Source organism: Hibiscus syriacus, unplaced genomic scaffold, assembly GCF_006381635.1.
Source record: "Hibiscus syriacus cultivar Baekdansim isolate YM2019G1 unplaced genomic scaffold, ASM638163v2 tig00110223_pilon, whole genome shotgun sequence".
Classification (NCBI taxonomy): Eukaryota; Viridiplantae; Streptophyta; class Magnoliopsida; order Malvales; family Malvaceae; genus Hibiscus; species Hibiscus syriacus.
In genome coordinates this window covers 388,415-407,052 of record NW_024062636.1, presented here as the reverse complement: position 1 = coordinate 407,052, position 18,638 = coordinate 388,415, and positions in this window count along the sequence as shown.

The window sequence follows — 18,638 nt, the reverse complement described above, 5'->3', positions numbered from 1 at the left end:
GGACAAATTTCATATTGAGAATGATCAATGATCAGGTGACATGGTCTCTATTTCTGGAAGAGTTTCGGCATAAGTACATAGGAGACCAGTTCATTAAGCAGATGAAACAAGAATTTTTGAACCTGAAGCAAATGAACCGCACCGTGTATGAGTATGAGTGTGAGTTCAACAAATTAAGTCGCTTTGCAGTAGAATTGGTGCCTATAGAAAAAGATGTATGTGAGTGGTTTATTAAGGGTTTTCACCCGAAGCTTAAAGAAATATTAATAGTGTTAAACATGTCCTCGTTTCAAGAGGTGATAAACCATACTAAAGCTCTAGAGAGAGCTCAAAATGAACGATTTGGGGAGCAAAGAACCCAATCGTAAAAAAGAATTGGGACTTCATCAAGTTCTGCACCACCCAAGAGAGGCAGGGATTCTGAATTTCGATCCCAAGTAAGGCCTGAAATAATGGCATCCTCCGCCTAGAGGATCAAATCAGATAAGAATTGGGCAGACTCAATCAGTAAGGTCTGGTAATAGAAGAGTACAACAAAGACATTGTCAGACATGTGAAAGATACCATGGTGGGACATGTAGAGTTGAGTCTGGAGCCTATTTCTGATGTGGGGAAATAGGATATTTCATGAGAGATTGTCTATTGGGGACAGGAGAGCCTATACAGTCAGAGCGATATGCTTCGATGTCTCAGAGAGGAAGAGGTAGGGGAAGAGGCAAAAGTCAACCAGAATCCTCTACTTAGCAGGAAGTTTGCTCCGCTGCAAGAGTATATAATCTTAATACCATGGAAGATAGGGATGATCCAGAGATAATCACATGTACTTTTCTATGGTATAGTAAATGTGTTATCGTGTTGTTTGACATGGGGTCTAAATATTCATGTATTAGTAGTAAATTAGCGAATGAAGTGAGAATACAATTAGAAGTTAATGGTAATGATGTGATAGTGATCAATTCGTTAGAACAATGCTCAGGTGAATAGAGTATGTCAAGGGTGTTTTCTACTGATTCAGGGAATTGAATTCCCTGTTAATATGATGAAATTACCTTCTGACAAATTTGAAGTGATGCTGGGAATGGAAAGGTTATATCACTATTGAAGACACTAGTTTTTTTTTATTTCATTTGTTTTATTTATTATTATTATTATTTTGTTTTAATATTATTATTATATTATATTATTATTATTATTATTAAATAAATAATTTATTATTATTACATTTTTATAGGCCCATTTTACAAAATCTAAAGCCCAACAATAATCGGCCCAGATCCAGAAGCCCATAGAAAACCCTAAACCCAATTTAGGGTTTGTATCATCTAACCCTAGCCCCAGTTGCTAATGATCCTTCCTCCACACGGCCACCGCCGTTGATTCCAGAACATCCAGCGCCGACGCCTCTGACGCCAAGTGGTCCAAATAACTGCTGCCGACGCTGTTGCTGCCATGTCAAGCCTTCACCGAGCTTTCCAGAGAGCCAGCTGCCCCATCCACGTCAAGACCCTACTGTGAGTCACCAGCATAGCTTTGGTGACTCACCAAGGCTTTCATTCTCTGGACTGGTCCGACGAGAGCCTCACCGAGGCTATAAAGCCTCGTTTCCCCTACAAACAAAAAAAGAAAGGAGAAAAAAAACCAGAAAGAAGAGGAAAATGAGCATCTTACCATCGTAGAAGCCTCCAAACCGTCTGGAACCACCGGAATCATTGTAAAACTGAAGGTAAAACCTTCGATATATTTTAGATCTAGAACGATATAAAGCGTTTTAGGACAAGAAAAAGCCATATTTGGCCTTAGGAGGTCGAGATCTATACTCTGGGGTAATTTGGGAATTTCGGCCACCGTTGGTGGTGGCCGGCAGTGGTGATCGCCGCCGTTGATGGTGGCCGGTCGGTGACTTTTAGAGAGAAGCGAGAGAAAAGATATCTCTCTTCTCTAGAGAGAGAAGAGAAATGAGAGAGCTGGCCCTTCGGGCCAGTCGTTTGGGGTATTTATACCCCTTCCCAAACGACGCCGTTTTGGGAGGGGTATATCTGTAATTTCGCGCATGGCCAAACCCTTTACGCAGCCATCCGAGTTTTGTAATTATTCATTTTAGTCATTGAAACCAACTTCTGAACGTTCTAATTCAGTCTTCGAATTTTATTTTATTATGTTTTAGTCCTTACCAGTATTTTATATGTATATTAGAGTAAATACCCATTTTAGTCCCTCATAGTTTAATTAATATTTATCTTAATCACCTATTAATTAATTAGTTTAAATTACACTATTAGTAGTTATATTTTTATAATAATTCAAAATATGCCCTTTAATTTTGATATTTTACTTTTTAGTCAATAATATTTTGTTTCTTTTCATTTTTGACCCTGATTATTTTTATATTTTGCAAATTAATATTATTGCTTTTAAATCATTATTTATTTATTATTTTGTTATTACTTTTATATTATTTTATTATTATTTTCATATTAGTCACATAAATATATATATTTTTAAATAATAATATTTATTTATTTTCAATATCAAAGAAAAGGGCAGTCTTAATACAACTGGATGTCCTATTTTGGTATTTTAAATAATTAAATATTATAAAAATTATAATTTAGTTTTATTTAAATTATTTTTAGAAAAAATTATTACATATTTTAATATTTATTTATTTATCAATATTGAAGGAAAGAGTTGTCTTAAAGCAACTAGAAACCCTTTTCTAATATTTTTAAATAAATAAATATCTTACTATATTAAAATACTTTTTTTTATTTTTTTTTAAATATCAAAAGAAAGAGCTGTCTTAAAGCACCTAAAAGCCCTTTTCTGATATGTTATTATATATATATTTTCTTTCAATTATATTAATAAATTTGAAATAACAGGATTATAAATTAAATATATCTTTGAATTTTTAATTTCTAATAATAGAGACAATTTATAATTAAAAAGTATCAATTTTGGGCGTTGTAGGGGTGTTAATCCTTCCCTAAACGTAACCGACCACGAATCCCTTTTTATTAGTAAAAAGAACGAATTTTTGGTTAAAACGCATATCGGTTTATCTTTTAATCGATGTTTTCTTAAAAACTCTTTTAAAGGATGATTTTTAGGTATTCGACCTACCTGACCCAAAAGGCCGATGGCGACTCCCAAATTATGTTAAAAACCATTTATTCACATCACTTTTCCCGCCAAGTAAAAAAATTCGTGCCTGGACGAAAATCGGTTACGACAGCTTGGCGACTCCGCTGGGGACGTCAAACTTTAAAATTAATTATAAATTGTCTCTATTAATTAGAAATTAAAAATTCATTTATTTAATTTTTAATTCTTTTCTTTTAAATTTTTATTACTTATGATTTTCATAATATTTTTTATATTTTATATTTTTACTTTATTTTTAGATATTAAATTTTTCATTTAATTATTTGTCAAAGGTTTGAATATTTCTCCTCACACACAACACTTGCATTGCATAACATAAGCTTTCTAATCAAGCTTGTCCCTTTTAAGTGGGAGTGAAAGCGACGTCTTCGTAAGAATTTATTCTCCGTGTCAGACCTAGTAAGTAACTTTCGGGGTTCATATGCTCTATGTCTTCGTGAGAATTTATTCTCCGTGTCAGGCATAGAGAAATGTGTCCCCTCGAATTGAACTTGATCTGCTTAAGTATGTAATGGACTAGGATTGAGGGTTGACAGCCCAAGGGGGTTTGAGTATCTTTACTCCTAGAACTAAAAACCTGCATATAATAAACCCTAGAAATTCTCCTAATCTAAGACAATACTGAAACCATGTCCATAGGTGTACACAAAGGAGAAATAAGCTCTAGATTTTAATTTATTTAATTTATTATTTTTCTCTCTGAATAAATGCATGCGAACTAGTAATCATGCAGTTAGGTTAATTTTTCCAAACAAAGCATGGAACTAGAAAGCATGAGGTTAGGATATATTATATACCATGATAGGTAGAATATTTTCTTTTCATTAATTGGTACTTACCAATTTATTTATTTCCTTTCTCATTTTTATTTTTCATACATTTTGTTTTGTTTCAACTTGTTTATATTGATTTCTTTTGTTTTGTGCCTGCATTACATGATCATGGCATAACCAAAAGGTGTTGACTTAAAAGACTGTTCATCAAATTGGAAAGAAATCGTAAATGGACAAAAAGTTTTATGATCAAACAAAATATGATGCGGTCAATGAAAGACATCCTGAAGAAACTCCGAGGATCAAGGGAAGTTCTGTATATAGAGAACCGGTTATATTAATACCAAAAGTATTACACAAAGATCCTACCAGATTGATACCAAAAGCAGTCTATGGTAAGAGCATCAGTCAGGGCATTCAGATTAGTGGAGGTTTTTATGAAGCTCAAGCATGTTATTTGAAGGACTTGAACGACCAAAATAAGAAATTGAGCACATAAATGAAAACCATGCATGAAGATTTTCAGAAGATCAGTCAAGCCTTTCAAAATGCTGGCCTAGGAAGTACCCCATAAGAGTGGATAACAGGGGTCACCAAGCTGAAAAAGAACTGTAACTTATATGAAGATCTTGTTCAAGAACTTCTTGGACAGAAAGGTTCTCTTACAAGGGAAAATAAGCAACTCCAAGAATTGATACAGAAGATGAAAGAGAATGTCATGGAAGAAGCTGCAGTCCAGACAAGCAATATGACCCATAAGCTGATAGACCAACCTGATTTTACGAGGAATTGAAGCAGACTGACAATTCAACTATTGAGCATGAATGGAAATTAACTTGGCTTTAGAGAAGTTAGGACTGAAAGATGTCTCCTATATGTAAAAGTTTTGTTTGATGCACGGAAACTTTTGTGTTAAATGAAATATGTTCTAAAATGATCACTCTTGAGTAACACCTTTTCATACATGCATTTATATTTTGCATCTGTACATTTTTACGTTTGTATTTACATTTACATTTTTAAACTTACATCATGCATTAAAACATATTTAATTAAATAATAATGTTTATTTATTTTCAATATCAAAGAAAATGGCAGTCTTAATATAACTGGATGTTCTATTCTGGTATTTTAAATAATTTACATTTACATTTTTACATTTGCATATTTACATTTGGAATCTTTGCATTTGTACTTTTATGTTTGCTTTTGTATTGCACAATTTGCATTTTTATTGTTACATTCACATATTTACATTTGCATTTACATTTAGCATTTTTTTCATTTTTACGTTTATATTTATATTTTCATTTTTGCATTTGCATATTTGCATAATTACATTTTATTTCAAACTATTCTACATGCATTTAATCATGACAACGTGGAATAATTCGTGGAGAATTCCATGACAGAATCAAAGTGGAGTTAACTTGGTCTTCCTAAAGAAGGATAATATCCATGAATGAGATTTTAGCAAGGGTTGGTAGAATCGAGAAACTACAAGAGCAATTTATCGAGACACAACAAAAGATGACTGATCAAGTGAAAAAATTCCAGAATGATTCAAAGGAACAACTGACCAAATTGATGGACCTGATGAATATTGTAATCCATGGAGAGAAACCCTTAGAGGATCCTGTTGTGAAAGATTTGAATGGGATTATGAATGATGTAGTTGATACAATGGAAACAAATGACCAAGACTTTGTCGGGGAATGTGGAAATTCGATAAATCTCCAAAAATCGGGTATGACCCCAGATAATGCGACAAAGATCAAGTTGAAGAGAAGCATGGAAGAAATTTCAGTACCATTGAAGAAACCTAAACAAAGCAAACAGTCAGAAGGTCTTCAAGAAAGCAGAGTAAACAATTGTAATGTGACAATGATGTCAGGGGAAATTCTACCCAAGTTTCCTTCAGTTTCATGCAACAAGTTATATCTTGAGTTACTCAAAGCCCAGATTATTACTCTATGTCGAGCTAAGCCTTTGTTGCTTCCATACCCGAGTTGGTATAATGAGAAACTCTCTTGTGATTATCACGCTGGAGCCCAAGGACACTCAATTGAGAAGTGTGGTCGCTTCAAACAACGAGTTCAAGACCTCTTGGTTCAGGGAAACATAGAATTGGATGACCAGTCTGTTTTGGTCAAACAATCAAGAATTAAACATCAAAATGGAGTTGGTAGTATCAAAATAAGTAAAGTACATGCCACAGAAAATGAAGAAAACAAAGTACTTGAGCCAAAGATAAAACGTTCAATTCTCAATACTTCTTTGATTATAAATGATAAAAAAGTAAAAAGAGAGGTAATTCGAGACTGGCCAACAGGTTTAAGAATGAATGGGAAAGATGAAACTCTGAAGAAACCTCAAACGCATGTATCAAATTTTCTGAAGACCAGTGAAAAGAGTCTGGATACAAAGAGTCTGGTGAATATTACTCCAATTACAACCACAATATGTGTTCAGAATCAGGACAAGGCTGTCATCCTTAGTAAAAGTTGTTCTGAATCCAAAAATGAGCTCAATTACCAGCCAGAGAAGAAAAAGATGATGATGGAGATTGCTCAGAATAAAGTAAAGAGTTATGTATCTGAAGGCTTACACAAAGAAGTTGACACAAAAGATAATCAAGAAATGGGGGGGGGAAATGAGGAAAATCTTAGGCCAATTACACACCCAACATTATTGGAATGATGGGGTAGGCTAAATAAACAAGTGGAAGTTGTTATCTTCCACTGTAGTACTTTTCTATTTTCAGCATCTTGTTTGAACTTGTTTTTTGTTCCTTTTCTCCGCCCTTTGTGCAATAAATAAATTTATGTTGCTTTTATGGTTATGAGCAAGTAATTAAGTTTTAATCTTGAGATTATTGAGTATCAAGTAGATTAAATATTCTTTTAAATTTTCAAGAGTTATAGATCTTTGGCAAGTGGTAAAATTATATCTTCCATATCTCATTCAATGCCAATTACTCGACCTTTACCAAAACCAAATCCTGACACTACATTTATCTGAGACTCTGAAGTAATGTCTCCACCTGTTTTTGAGACACCAACTCTAGATGTTTACTTTTTCGGGTAGAGTTGATCGATTCATTACACTACCTTCCACCATATACATGACTTTAAAAGTCACACATTAGTCCTTCCAAACACAAAACCACCATAAACCAAATAACCTCAAAAGAACCAAACTTTAAATTATCCGTGAATCTTCCTGCAAGAGGAGATGAGATGAGGCATTATGGACCAGCTTATCGAAGATAATTTCGAGTGATTGGAGCATACTCAGAGAAGAAAAAATGATTGATTGAAATAAATATATCATGCATTAATTACATTTTTCATGTAAGTAAAGTTAATCTTGAATATTCATCCCCCTGGAGATACCTCTTTTTACAAGGACTTCTATGTATGGGATGACTAAACTTCGCGCACAAATCAAGCACGCCAGCTCAGTGTCATATCACCCAAAGATGAATGGGGCATTTGCAGGAGCAAATAAGTACCTTAAGAGGATCATTACAAAGACCACTGAAGCTTACAAGGATTGGCACGAGAAGCTACCTTTTGCCTTATATGCATATTGAATTACTGTGCAAACATTTACTGGGGCAACACCTTATTGTTTAGTCTATGGGATGGAAGCAGTATTACCAATTGAAGTTGAGATCCCATCATTTTGTATCCTAAAGGAGGACAAATTGGAGAAGACTGAATGTATCTAAGCTCGATTTAATCAATTAAACCTTATTGATGAGAATCAATTGAAAGCTATTTACCATGAGCAAATTCATTAGAAACGGACAAGAAAATACATCCAAGAGAATTCCAAGAGGATGATCTAGTGCTGAAAAAGATTTTGCCTATACATAAAGATTTTCGGGGGAAATGGATGCCTAATTAGGAAGGGTCATACGTTGTAAAAAAGGCCTTTTCCGGAGAAGCATTGATCTTGGCAAAAATGGATGGGAAAGTTCTGAGAAACCAAATAAACTTAGATTCTGTCAAGAAATATTATACTTGAAGAAGAAAAAAAGACAAAAAGGAAAAAGAGGTCTTCAAAGCAATTGAAGTCTTATACTCATCGAGCAAAGAAAGAAAAAAGAAAAATCCAGCAAAGAAAGAGAAAAAGAAAAAAGATGAAAAAAGAAAAATGAGAAAAACAGGAAAAAAGAAAAAAGATGAAAAAGGAAAAATGAGAAAAAGGAAAAAAGGGAAAAAGGGAAAAAGAAAAAGGGGAGAAATTGAATCAAGATGGGTGACTCCAGGGAGCCTCAAGTTACAAGATAGATCAAGTACAATTAATTCAGATATTCATATTCAACAAGAAGAGCAAGAAATGATGAAGATATGGAAAAATGGAAATGAATCCAAAATTTGGCAGTCTAGAGGGATCCAGATGATGGAAAAATCCCCAGCAAGGCAGATCCAAGTCAAGCAAAGAAAGATTGAAGGCATCTAAAGAGAATATCTTCAAAATTCATTCCGCCTCTCAAGATTGATTTTTATTTGCAAAAATTGGTTTTTAAAATCTTTAATGCATGATATAAAAAATGATAAAAGGGGGGTTCAAGATGTAATTTTTTAAATAACATCTTGAAATCAAAGGAGGATTCGAGTTGAAAACCTGAAAAGGCGGCTCGAATATTGAATGGTGCAACAACGATATAAGAGACGATTTTAAGCTCTTAAATGAAGCACCGCACATCCCAAATACGTTCCTGAGATTCTGGAAACGAGAAGCATCTCTACAAAATGAGCATAACAACCATTTCTTCAAGTTAGTGGAAGCCCGAAGCGACATACTAAACCAACTTGAAAGAACCTACTTTACCAAAATCAACCTACACCTCAAATCAGTCAATAATTTTGACACTTGCCATAGGACTATGATTTTTGAATGATTTAAAAGTGTAGTTGATTTATTGGATATTCATTAAACTTATTGTTTATGATTTGATTATATTGTGAACCTGAAAGGGGTAATACTTTACAAAATTCTTTCATTCTTCAATAAAGAAAGGAGAAAAAACATTTTCAAACAGGACAGTCTCAAATGAAGAAGGTCCTTGAAGCAACTGTTGCTTATTCTACCTCTGTTGTAGAAAAAGAATGAACGAGGCCAGAATAATGAAGCACTTCACATTTTTGAAGGCAAGTGGTCCAAGAAGCCAGAAAGTCTGGAGAATTGAACTTGTGACACTCTCCTATGACATTATTAGCAGCTCATCAGGAAAGATTATCGTTTATTTCATGCTGAGGGCGATAAGCATCACCAAACAGATTATTTTCCCCAACCATCAATTCATGTTCTCTAGAAGATTACATCATAGAGCCATGAACAAGTCACTACCTGCACTCTGGTTATACCGTGATGCTAGCTCAAGTCTTGATACATCATTGCTAATTCTTCTATGCCGATCATTTTCTTTATTAAGATGATATACATTATGTCCTTCAAAAGATTGTTGAATTTGAATTTGAGGACTTATGGCACAGAATAAGACATTGGAACAGAATCTACCCTTATAGGCATTTTATATAGGGTAACATTGGTTACAGGATTCCAAAAGTTGAAGATAATCAGTTTTACCGTCAATTAAACTTTTCCATGGTTCAGTAAGAGTATGATATATCTTGGAGTAGCAAAAGAAACAGTCGTTGTAGCAGTCATTGCAAGTAAATGCACCAATAAAAATCTTCAAGCCCATCACAATGATGTTTATTTCTTCCAGTAAGGTTGTTACACTGGATGCTACCGGCAACAAGGTCGAAATTTCCAAATCTACTCATCAATTGCTCCAACCGATCATAAATTAGTTCTTACACATTTGTTTTCAAAAGTATGCCAAGACAATAGAAGGTAACCTCTGCATCACTGATTCTAGAGAAAAGAGACAGGACATTGATATCACTGGGGAACTTGTCTCTAGCAGCTCCTCATGTATAGTTTTTAGGGAAACCTAGAAGCATTTCCACCTCATCAGATTCAGGTGGAGTAACTTTATTCCTTCCAACCCATACCAGATCCCATTTTCAGCACTCATCAAGAACATACTTTTGGACACTCGAAGGTGACTCATCGTCATAAGCTTCAAGAACCCTACAGATCCTTTCTGTCAATTTGGCACTTCCTGTACATGTTTGTAAACAGTTTAACTTTGTTCTTGGATCCCAGGAAGGTCACCATTTCTTTGTCAATGGAAAAATATCATGTATAGTGCGTGGAGAAAACAAGATAAGAGAAAACATGTTCTCAATTGGAAGATTATGAATATAGCCCCTTTTCAGTGTAGCAGCATGAAAATGCTTCGAATCTACAAATTCTGGCTCTACATCGAATAAGTACTGTGATATTTCAGTCCAAACATTAACTGGAGCAAGTGCTACGTTCTCGCAGTAGAAATAAGGAGACCCAATAGCATCTTCTGGAAGTGTTCTTTGAGTTATCTGATCTGGTTTGGTATGAACCCCAAAACCAATCATTAGATTCGAAAGATGAATTTGCTCATAGTAGAAATAAGGAGACCAATAGCATCTTCTGGAAGTGTTCTTTGAGTTATCTGATCTGGTTCGGTAGAAACCCCAGAACTAATCATTGGAATTGAAAGATGAACTGCATGATCGTCTTCATTAAGAAGCTTCTTTTCAAGCTTCCTCTGCTTCTTCCTTTTCCAAAAGTTATAGCCCAAGTTTTACCTTTGCTTGTAATTGGGGTCATTGCATAATTAATTCCTACCTTCTACCAGAAGAAGTACGTCAGCAGCCTTAGCCATTTGAGCAGCATATATGAAATATGTCAACTCTGTAATTGATGAATTCGGACCACATCTCTCCATGGCTATTGAAGCCTCAACCTCTGAATATCCTATTTTTGTCAAGTATAACAGTTTATTCTCCTCATCAGAATCAGAATTCAGGATTTCCTCGGTATCAGAAAGAACTATCAATATCTGTGAAATCATCCTGAAAGATCGCTTCATAATCAGATGATTTGTTATCAGAATCAACATGTTGCATAGGTGTGGATTTTTGATGAGCTTGTACCACTGTATATGTAGTCTTGCTATTGCATCAGATTACTGTTCGTATAAATTGGTTTCTCTCCCACAGAAAAGTATATTTCAGAGATGGCCTTCACTGAAAGATAATAAGCCACTGTGTCAGCCTGGAACGGATTACCAAGCTATTTATATTGCTCTGTCTGACTAAATCCCTCCAGATACAGAAAATGGTCACCTCATTCAGAAGACACATATCTCAGACGTTTTTGTCAGAATGATTGAGTACTTCTTAAGTTTGTGACAATATGAAGAGAATTTCTCCAGTTACTTGACAATACTATTGTTTAGTGACACCGGAATGAGAGTATTCAAGATAAACAGATTTGGGGCACGAATAAAGCTACAAGTACCTACAACAGTTCATTGTCAAAATTGAAACTCGTGGGATCAGGACATTTCAGTCAAACAGACATTGGGAGTGAATCAGACATATCTAGAGGGACATCTTGAGGGCCCATTTCAACCAGAAATAGAATATTGGGGCATTTTGAAGGCTCACAACAATATGAATATTTGGGCATTCTTGGAGGCTCATCTCAACAAGAAGTAATTTTGAGCACACTTTTAACATCTGTATCAGCAAATGTTGGGGCATTTTAAAGTTTCCTTCAGACAGATCCATGTGGGGCATTTTGAAGGCTCAGATTAACAAGAAGCAAATATCGGGGCATGCTGAAAGCCCATTTCAATCAGAATTAGGACCGTTGATGCATTTTTGAACGTTCGTATCAGCAAATATTGGGGCATGCTGAAGGCCCACATCATCATGTGTTAAAAATCATTGACTTGAGTTGATATTTCCAATGAGACATAAAAATATGAAGAATGAAAATGGTGAAACAATAACAGTCAATCTGACTACACATAATTGCTTCGTTCATCAGGCAGTTGCATTAAGGTCCTTTTGTTGAACAAATATTTATTCAGCAAGTATGGTTTCAAATACCCAATCTTCTTAAACCATGTGTCACATGACAGTGTGTTCTTTGTTAAGCTACATCATGGTTGCATGAATAAAGATGGTCCCTTTGTAGACCATTCGATCCAATGATCAGTTTCTCGAGACCTCGAACTCTGAATTTAGCCTTTTGTGTGTCGGTGATAATTGAAAATATTTCTTTGAGATTCCTGTCAGTTAGTTTCAACCATACTGTTGAGGTTACGAAACTGTTTTTCACATCAGTTTTGTTTACTTGATGTCATTGAAGAGAGAAGCTCAGCGTCAAGAATTCTACGGATATCTTTCCATACATGGCTCTTATAGTGGGTGTGTTTCTACTTCTTACAACGCTCATTACAGAAGAAAACGTGATCAATATCACTTTTACCTTTGCCCTAGATGATATCAAGATCAGTTAGTGTCTCTTATTCAGTTGGACACTATCATATTTTGTGAATTTGATCAAGTTTTGGTCATGAAACACACAAACATTTCACTTGTATTCCTATTGAGTTTTGTTCTTAAGTGATCTTGTGACATCATACAAAAGCTTTGAACAAATATGCAAAGAGTTTCAATGATTAAGAAATCTTGGCAGAAACCACAGGAAAGGATGAATGAGTTGTCAAATATTTTACATCTAAGTAGAAACCACAGGAAATGATGAATGTGTTGTCAAATGCTAAACCAATGTTGTTATCATATGGTTTTCCTTTATTGATCAATTTTTTCTTCTTCAACCCCAAGATTAGAAATGAGATATGATGAAGATTTCTTTCCACGTAAGGAGAACTGAAATTTTAAACAAGAAACTAGTGGCGCCTACTAAGGTTGAACGACAGGTTGTTGTTAAGCATCTCAACATGATATGGTCCAAGTTGTCTTATTCGAGATCTGATTATATGTGGATACATGAAAGGAATTGGGATAAATCTTCCTTGTAATGTGTTTCAAAGAGTCAAATTAGAACAGACTCTACTCTCCTAATTAATCCCTGCTGAGTCAGACATATCTACATCTACATTCTTCAAAGATAATAAAATTCTCTTTTTAAAGATGATAGATTCTCTTTTCGAAGATGAAAGCTTTATTGGATTTCTACACAAGTCCAGACAAAGAAAGCTGATGTTACCAAAGACAAAATGGGGCATCAAAGTCATAGTTCTGACTATGGCAAGAGTTCCACAAATAAAACATTTCTTATGAGACTTAAATGAAGCAAAGAAGACACAAAGATACAAGTTGATCAGATGATTCTGCAGAAATGCAAGTTTGATAACATGAGTTGCTACACTGATATCCAGAGGTGACCCTGGAAATAAATGATGAAGTGAAGGAAGACCTAGTTCACCACTTTGAATTCAAATGAAGATTGCATCAATATTCATGCATTCATAAGAATATCATTTACACAATAGACAATGCATTACATTGATACATATGATTGCATTCAAACATAAGGTTTTGCAGATCTTCATATGAAAAAAGAAGATTCATGATGAACAATACCTTACAAGAAGAAGGTAGAATTCAAAACCTCGAATACAAGAATCACGCCAACATCTGAAGAATAGATGGACGTAATCCACAAAAGTAGCCTTATCTTAAGATTGGGGCATGTTACCCAATCAACATGTTATTTTGAAAAATAATGAGAAAACGATTTCCATAATTTCTCATTCAATCTTTTTTAGAAATGAAATTGTTGAAAAGTAAGAAAACGATTTCCTTAGTTTTTTTACTTAGTAAACTATTTCCCCACATCTGTAAGTCCTACAGTGCATGATGTTTCCAAAAAGCCTTCGGAAGCTTTTTGATGTTTTCAAAACCTTCGGGTCATCTGTAAGTCCTACAGTGCATGATGTTTCCAAAAAGCCTTCGGGAGCTTTTTGATGTTTTCAAAGCCTTAGGGTCATCTGTAAGTCCTACAGTGCATGATGTTTCCAAAAAGCCTTCGGAAGCTTTTTGATGTTTTCAAAACCTTCGGGTCATCTGTAAGTCCTACAGTGCATGATGTTTCCAAAAAGCCTTCGGGAGCTTTTTGATGTTTTCAAAGCCTTAGGGTCATCTGTAAGTCCTACAGTGCATGATGTTTCCAAAAAGCCTTCGGAAGCTTTTTGATGTTTTCAAAGCCTTAGGGTCATCTGTAAGTCCTACAGTGCATGATGTTTCCAAAAAGCCTTCGGGAGCTTTTTGATGTTTTCAAAACCTTCGGGTCATCTGTAAGTCCTACAGTGCATGATGTTTCCAAAAAGCCTTCGGGAGCTTTTTGATGTTTTCAAAGCCTTAGGGTCATCTGTAAGTCCTACAGTGCATGATGTTTCCAAAAAGCCTTCGGGAGCTTTTTGATGTTTTCAAAGCCTTAGGGTCCTGTAAGTCCTACAGTGCATGATGTTTCCAAAAAGCCTTCGGGAGCTTTTTGATGTTTTCAAAGCCTTAGGGTCATCTGTAAGTCCTACAGTGCATGATGTTTCCAAAAAGCCTTCGGGAGCTTTTTGATGTTTTCAAAACCTTCGGGTCATCAGCATTTCCAGAATAGTTCATAATGAGAAGAACTCATCTGAAGAAGGAAGAAGAAGTTCATAATGAGAAGAATTTGTTCAACCTTTTGCTCAAATCCATCACTCGATGGATCAGCTTTTCCAGAGAAAGTTCATAATGAGAAGAACTCATCTGAAGAAGGAAGAAGAAGTTCATAATGAGAAGAATTTGTTCAACCTTTTGTTTAAATTCATCATTTGATGGATCAACATTGCCAGGTAGAGTTCATAATGAGAAGAACTCATCTGAAGAAGGAAGAAGAAATTCATAATGTGAAGAATTTGTTTAACCTTTTGCTCGAATTCATCACTCGATGGATTAACTTTTCCAGAGAAAGTTCATAATGAGAAGAACTTATCTAAAGAAGAAAAAGAAGTTCATGATAAGAAGAACTTGTTCAACCTTTTGCTTGACTCTATCACAGAAGGAAATAGATCAGCATCAACATTACCAGAAGTGTTCATAATGAGAAGAACTCATTTGAAAGAGAAGAATTTGTTCAACTCTTTGCTAGATTGCATCACAGAATGAGATAAATTGTCATCCCCAGTGGAAAAGTTCATAATGAGAAGAACTAATCCCAAAGAAGAAGAACTTGTTCAACATTTTCATCATAATCTAGTAAAGTCAAATGAAAAAAAAAACTTATTGTCTTTTCGTCTTTGCCCTATTCTCGTTAACACAAGAATGAACAAAGAGGGGCAGTTGAAGACACTAGTTTTTTTTTATTTCATTTGTTTTATTTATTATTATTATTTTGTTTTAATATTATTATTATATTATATTATTATTATTAAATAAATAATTTATTATTATTACATTTTTACAGGCCCAGTTTACAAAATCTGAAGCCCAACAGTAATCGGCCCAGATCCAGAAGCCCATAGGAAACCCTAAACCCAATTTAGGCTTTGTATCATCTAACCCTAGCCCCAGCTGCTAATGATCCTTCCTCCGCACGGCCGCCGCCGTTGATTCCAGAACATCTAGCGGCGACGCCTCTGACGCCAAGTGGTCCAAACAACTGCTACCGACGCTGTTGCTGCCACGCCAAGCCTTCATCGAGCTTTCCAGAGAGCCAGCTGCCCCATCCACGTCAAGACCCTATTGTGAGTCACCAGCATAGCTTTGGTGACTCACCAAGGCTTTCATCCTCTGGACTGGTCCGACGAGAGCCTCACCGAGGCTATAAAGCCTCGTTTCCCCTGCAAACAAAAAAAGAAAGGAGAAAAAAAAACCAGAAAGAAGAGGAAAATGAGCATCTTACCATCGTAGAAGCCTCCAAACCGTCTGGAACCACCGGAATCATTGTAAAACCGAAGGTAAAACCTTCGATTTATTTTAGATCTAGAACGATCTAAAGCGTTTTAGGACAAGCAAAAGCCATATTCGATCTTAGGAGGTCGAGATCTACACTCTGGGGTAATTTGGGAATTCCGACCACCGTTGGTGGTGGCCGGCAGTGGTGATCACCGCCGTTGATAATGGTCGGTCGGTGACTTTTAGAGAGAAGCGAGAGAAATGATATCTCTCTTCTCTAGAGAGAGAAGAGGAATGAGAGAGCTGGCCATTCGGGCCAGCTGTTTGGGGTATTTATACCCCTTCCCAAACGACGCCGTTTTGAGATGGGTATATCTATAATTTCGCGCATGGCCAAACCCTTTCCGCAACCATCCGAGTTTTGTAATTATTCATTTTAGTCACTGAAACTAACTTCTGAACGTTCTAATTCAGTCTTCGAATTTTATTTTATTATGTTTTAGTCCTTACCAGTATTTTATATGTATATTAGAGTAAATACCCATTTTAGTCCCTCATAGTTTAATTAATATTTATCTTAATCACCTATTAATTAATTAGTTTAAATTACACTATTAGTAATTATATTTTTATAATAATTCAAAATATGCCCTTTAATTTTGATATTTTACTTTTTAGTCAACAATATTTTGTTTCTTTTCATTTTTGACCCTGATTGTTTTTATATTTTACAAATTAATATTATTTCTTTTAAATCATTATTTATTTATTATTTTGTTATTACTTTTATATTATTTTATTATTATTTTCATATTAGTCACATAAATATATATATTTTTAAATAATAATCTTTATTTATTTTCAATATCAAAGAAAATGGCAGTCTTAATACAACTGGATGTCCTATTCTGGTATTTTAAATAATTAAATATTATAAAAATTATAATTTAGTTTTATTTAAATTATTTTTAGGAAAAATTATTACATATTTTAATATTTATTTATTTATCAATATTGAAGGAAAGAGTTGTCTTAAAGCAACTAGAAACCCTTTTCTAATATTTTTAAATAAATAAATATCTTACTATATTAAAATAATTTTTTTTATTTTTTTTTAAATATCAAAAGAAAGAGCTGTCTTAAAGCACCTAGAAGTCCTTTTCTGATATGTTATTATATATATATTTTCTTTCAATTATATTAATAAATTTGAAATAACAGGATTATAAATTAAATATATCTTTGAAATTTTAATTTCTAATAATAGAGACAATTTATAATTAAAAAGTACCAATTTTGGGCGTTGTAGGGGTGCTAATCCTTCCCTAAACGTAACCGACCACGAATCCCTTTTTATTAGTAAAAAGAACGAATTTTTGGTTAAAACGCAGATCGGATTATCTTTTAATCGATGTTTTCTTAAAAACTCTTTTAAAGGATGATTTTTAGGTATTCGACCTACCTGACCCAAAAGGCTGATGGCGACTCCCAAATTATTTTAAAAACCATTTATTCACATCACGTTTCCCGCCAAGTAAAAAAATTCGTGCCCGGACGAAAATCGGTTACGACAACTTGGCGACTCTGCTGTGGATTAATTAGGAGAGTAGAGTATGTTCTAATTTGACTCTTTGAAACACATTACAAGGAAGATTTATCCCAATTCCTTTCATGTATCCACATAATCAGATCTCGAATAAGGCAACTTGGACCATATCATGTCGAGATGCTTAACAACAACCTGTCGAGATGCTTAACAAAAACCTGTCGTTCAACCTTAGTAGGCGCCACTAGTTTCTTGTTTAAAATTTCAGTTCTCCTTCTGTGGAAAGAAATCTTCATCATATGTCATTTCTAATCTTGGGGTTGAAGAAGACAAAATTGATCAATAAAGGAAAACCATATGATAACAACATTGGTTTAGCATTTGACAACACATTCATCATTTCCTGTGGTTTCTACTTAGATGTAAAACATTTGACAATTCATTCATCCTTTCCTGTGGTTTCTGCCAAGATTTCTCAATCATTGAAACTCTTTGCATATTTGTTCAAAGCTTTTGTATGATGTCACAATATCACTTAAGAACAAAACTCAATAGGAATACAAGTGAAATGTTGGTGTGTTTCATGACCAAAACTTGATCAAAATCACAAAATATGCTAGTGTCGAACTGAATAAGAGACACTAACTGATCTTGATATCATCTCGGGCAAAGGCAAAAGTGATATTGATCACGCTTTCTTCTGTAATGAGCGTTGTAAGAAGTAGAAACACACCCACTATAAGAGCCATGTATGGAAAGATATCCGTAGAATTCTTGACGCTGGGGATGAAATGCACATGATAAACCAAATAGATGAAAACTAAGTTCAGTCTAGCTGGCAATGATAACCCCAGTAACATCAGGAAAAAGCAATATACCTGAGCTTCTCTCTTCAATGTCATCAAGTAAACAAAACTGATGTGAAAAATAGTTTCGTAACCTCAACAGTATGGTTGAAACTAACTGACAGGAATCTCAAAGAAATATTTTCAATTATCACCGACACACAAAAGGCCAAATTCAGAGTTCAAAGTCCCGAGGAACTGATCCGTGGATCGAATGGTCTACAAAGGGACCATCTTTATTCATGCAACCATGATGTAGCTTAACAAAGAACACACTGTCATGTGACACATGGTTTAAGAAGATTGGGTATTTGAAACCATACTTGCTGAATAAATATTTGTTCAACAACAGGACCCTAATACAACTGCCTGATGAACGAAGCAATTATGTGTAGTCAGATTGACTGTTATTGTTTCACCATTTTCATTCTTCATATTTTTCTGTCTCATTGGAAATATCTGCTCAAGTCAATGATTTTAAACATATGATGATGTG